We start from the raw sequence: 5,168 nt of genomic DNA on the forward strand, positions 1-5,168 counted from the left end.
AAACTACCATGCATTCCATGAAATCCCTTTTTGTTTCATGTCACATATAGTTTCTGAATATCGCTTCAAGTTGGGCTACGTAAATATCTCTTGTATATATCTTAATGTTATTTTTGCAATATTTATAACACTTTCACGTACTGCTTTTCGGTAATTTGAAGATACTCGTCCAAAGCATCATGTGTCGTGCAGTATGTCATATGTCGGATCGTTGCAGTTCACTTTTGTAGAGAAATAAAGTCTTTTCTCCTCTCGTATAAGGATGTAATTCAAACCACAAATCTGTTCTCTTTATATCTTCGACAATTCTTAGAAATAGCCGTTTACTCATTCGTAAACGTCTTCCAGAATGTTTATATGTGAAAGTTGCGTCTTTGACAAAGTAATCGGTTACCATGCGTTTGTGTGCACCCTTAAGATCTTGATTCAACCGAGCTTTTCTTGTAAGCAGACTCAGCGTATGCCGGTCGTTGAATAACATCTCGATCATACAATTCATTGCTTTAACACAAAAAATCTGCATTGTCGGATGAAGATGAAGGGTTTATGCTCAAATTTTTAGTTGAAATGGTTTTGTTTTGATTGAAATGGGTTTGTTTAAATGTTTTGAGAATGGCTTATATATATATATATATATATATATATATATATATATATAAATAAGGGGTAAGAATCCTAAGAGAACCACTTGCAAATTAAGAACCATTTTGAACCATTAAAAAAACCTCTAAAAATATATTTAAAATAATTATAAAACAAAAAAGAACAAAAATTTTAAAAAAGTAAAAAAAATCAAAATTCTTATATTTCATTCCGGTTTCATAAAAAAAACTTCGTATCATTCACATATGTATAATTCCAGTTAATCTTTAGTTACATAATGTACACATGTATACATTATCATTTACCTTAAATTGTACATATGCGTATAAAAAAACATGTATATACATATATGTACATATTATACATATATGTATAATTTAATTAAACCGAGACGTTTTTTTTTATGAACCCGGGATAATAAATAAGATTTTTTTTTTTACTTTTTTGTTTTTGCTTTTTTTTTTGTTTTATGATTTTTTTTATGTTTGGGTTTTTTGTGGTCTAAAATGGTTTTCAATTTCAAAATAGTTTTCACATGATCATATATATATATATGTGTGTGTTTATAATATAAATAATAATTTTTTTAAAAAAAAACTAGTGTCTAACTATCATATATTGGCCAAATGATGCGCGTACGACATGAACCACCACGGCCCCACCATCCATACCGCTTAGTCTAAGATCCAACGATGCATCACAACAATCAATAGACGGGATGGACTTTTATGGTGGGCCACTATTCAAAAGTAATAAGTAATTACCCGGTGATAAGGCCTCCGCCCCCCCCCCCCCCCCCCCCTCCTTAAAGTTTATACCACTTTCAAGGAATCAGTTAGTTTTTTAATATTTTTAGTTCGTTGCTTTGTCTTTTTGATTTGGTTTCCAAATTATGTAGCTTAGTTTCCCAGTGTTGTTTAGTGTATATTAATTGTTACATTTTTGAATCGTCTTTTGCTTTCAGTTATTATCATATCCTAGTAAGAAGATGATGAAGGATCACTTGACAGAAATTGGGTCAGTGGTGGCGAGTGTTATGTTTATCTGGGCGATATTCAACCAGTGGTTTCCGGAGGAGCTCCGTACCTACATACGAAGACACTTCCGTACAGTTGTTAATTATTTCTACCCATATGTCACAATCAGCTTTCACCAGGACGACGAGTTCCAGCAGAACATGGCGTATAAGGCCATTGAACTCTACCTTGGCGCCAACTCAATAAAGCGTGCTAAACACCTAAGAGCGAATGTGATCAAGGACAGCAAGCACCTCGCCCTCAGCATAGACACCTATGAAGAGGTTTTGGACGAGTACAAAGGAATCAAGGTCTGGTGGAGATCTGGAAAAATCATCCCCCAGCAGCAGCCCCTGTACTCTGCTGGCAATAATGAGAAGCGGTACTATTCACTCACATTGCATCAAAAGCACCGTGATATTGTCACCCAAGATTATGTGCAGCATGTTCTTGAACAAGGGTATGAGATTACCAGGAAAACAAAACAACGTAAGCTTTACACCAATAGCAAAAGTAAAGGCTATTATGGTAACATGTCAAGTGGAGTTACATCATGTTCAAGCACCCGTCTACGTTTGATACACTTGCGATGGATCTGAATAAAAAGAAGGACATTTTGGACGATCTTTTGACATTCAGCAAGTCGAAAGATTACTACAAGAAGGTGTGTTATGCTAATTTTATTTATCAGTTATCTTTTTGTTATGCTTGTAGCTATCATATATATCAACATATATTATTGTCGTTTCATTGTAATTATTATCTTTTCACCAATATATATTGTTTCATTCTGTTTTGAAGGTGGGCAAGTCGTGGAAACGAGGATATCTTCTTTATGGTCCACCAGGGACTGGGAAGTCTAGCATGATTGCTGCCATTGCTAACTTTCTTGATTATGATATCTATGATCTTGAAATAACTTCGGTGAGCACTAACACGGAGTTAAGAAAGCTAATTATCGAGACAACAAGTAAGTCCATAATCGTGATCGAGGATATCGATTGTTCCCTCGATCTCACGGGTCAGAGAAAGAAGGAAAAGGAGGATATTAATGAAGAGGAACAAATGCACGAACAATATGAAAATGAGAAGAAAAAGAAAAGTTAAGAAAGCTAATTATCGAGACAACAAGTAAGTCCATAATCGTGATCGAGGATATTGATTGTTCCCTCGATCTCACGGGTCAGAGAAAGAAGGAAAAGGAGGATATTAATGAAGAGGAACAAATGCACGAACAATATGAAAATGAGAAGAAAAAGAAAAGTGAAGTGACTTTGTCTGGGCTTTTGAACTTCATTGATGGATTGTGGTCGGCTTGTGGCAGTGAGAGAGTGATCGTATTCACTACGAATCATATCGAAAAGCTTGATCCGGCTCTTATTAGGAGAGGAAGAATGGATAAACATATTGAGATGTCGTATTGTTGTTTTGGAACGTTTAAAGTTCCTACAAAGAACTATTTGGATATTGAATCACATGAGTTGTTTGAAACCATCGGTCGATTGTTGGACGAGACCAACATAACTCCAGCCGATGTTGCTGAAACTTTGATGCCGAAATCAGCTGAAGAAGATGCTGAGAGTTGCTTGAACAGTCTGATCAAATCTCTGGAGAATGCAAAAGAAAAGGCAAGACTTAAAACTGTGGAGGATGCAAAAGGTGATCCAAATGCACAAGAGTTGTGAAAACCCAACACCGAAGTAACAAGATTGGCAGCCTTGAAAAAGTAGTAACAGATCGATTAGAAATTTTGAGTCTTTATTATTATGTTTTGTCATGTCTTTAGTTTAGTTGGTTTGAGTTTGAATTTGAATTTGAAGTTTCCGATAAGCTCCTTGACATAGTCTAGATAGGGGACTTAGTTTCTTGTTTTCATCGTACGTTTTTCAAGTTCGTTTATTTAATAGAAAAGGAGTCGCATCGTTATGCAAGAAAGCGATCCAGAAGGCTAGCTAGTTTATCACAATTTCATCGATATTGGCTTAAACTCGTGTATTCACTCTATTTTGTGTGTACGAGACCAACTTCCAGTAATTGTGTGAATCGGTCGGCAGTGGCGGATCTAGGAATTTTTCCCAGTGGGTTCACTGCTTTTAATGCTCTAATTTCATAGAACTGAACACACAAATTTTCGGGTTGGTTCGACGGTTCGAGTCAAGTAATGTTCATTTTAATTGTGCATGAGCAAATTGGTTAGGAACTTAGGATAGATGAAACTTGCAGATGTTCTAACTTTTTTAAGGAAATGTTCAAACTGTTTATTAATCATACATACCAAGTGAAACATGTTCGTCAATGTGCTCATGGAATTGTCCATCATGGTGGAGTCATTGTAGTTTTGTGACATTAAGTCACAATTGTTTTTCACTTTACCAATAAAACATTTGGTGTTCATTGAACCGTTTCCCTCTCATACTCTCCCTTGTCTATACCTTAATTGAATTCAAGAAGAACCAGATAAACTACACTATAGTTTTGTTTCATTTGTCTAAACCAATTTGTTCACGGAATATGCAAACCCAAAAGACACCATAATACTAATACTTACTTTGATACGAAGATTACAGTGCAAATGATGTGTTGAGCAAATTGGCCGATGATGGAATTCAAAATAAAAAATGAGTTTTAGATACAGGTTCTAAAAGAACACAGTGCAAAAGAAAACAAAAGAGTTTTTAGTAAATGTTCTAAAAACAACAACGCAGAAGGAAAAAAAGAGATTTAAATAAAAGTTATAAATGAACACCATGAAACACTGCACAGTTTCGAACCCGGGTTGCTTGCATAAAACAATGAAACATTAAGATTCTTGCACTGGAACACTTATTCAACTTGATAATAGGTTCACTTGGTAATATATGTATGGGTTCACTCCAGAGTTGTTATATAAAATATTTATTAAAAATTTGAAACTCGGTGGGTTCCCGTGAACCCGTAAGAATGTATGTAGGTCCGCCCATGTCGGTCGGTTTATACCCAAAACCATAACCATAATCGAATTATCAGTATACTAGATAGAGAAACATTCCCGACGACAGTATCATGTGTGATGTCGGTTACGTTGGCATCCGACTCCGTTATGTCCTCAATCGGTAACACCTTCAACGTTAGTTACTTGTCTGACATAGGTACCCCCGGTTACATGATCGACATCTCGTCGGTATGGCAGGAGGCGCCGGTTGACGAGTTTGGAGAATCTATATATAGAATAAGCCATTCATAATCTACAGAATCTTCAGTCATTTTCGTTTGCAAATATCTCATTGCCAATGTCTATGACTTTTGGTTGATCATCGAACTTCTTGATAACCAAAATGTTATGATAACTAGTCAAGTAAATGAGGGCGTGAGCGGCTGCCCTAGAAGTACCGGATTGAAAAAAATTGGTTTAAGTTTTTAGAAAATGGAATACGCGTGTGTTTAATTTGAGTTTGAAAATAAATTATTGCATCGTTAGTTTTTTTCAAATGGATTTCTCTAATATATGCCGTAACCTCACATGTAAGAGTTATTAGTTATATGGAATATTCTTTTTAAAACTATCATTTA

At 35.4% G+C, this 5,168-nt stretch overlaps 1 pseudogene; it reads left to right on the forward strand.

Annotated features, from left to right (window-relative positions):
- The first annotated feature begins 1,519 nt into the window (after positions 1–1,519).
- LOC143621305 (AAA-ATPase At3g28580 pseudogene) lies at positions 1,520–3,304 on the forward strand (annotated as a pseudogene).
- The last annotated feature ends 1,864 nt before the right edge of the window (positions 3,305–5,168 follow it).

This window comes from Bidens hawaiensis, unplaced genomic scaffold (genome assembly GCF_021521415.1).
Source record: "Bidens hawaiensis isolate Kalapana, Puna unplaced genomic scaffold, B.hawaiensis_p1.1 tig00002839_1, whole genome shotgun sequence".
Classification (NCBI taxonomy): domain Eukaryota; kingdom Viridiplantae; phylum Streptophyta; class Magnoliopsida; order Asterales; family Asteraceae; genus Bidens; species Bidens hawaiensis.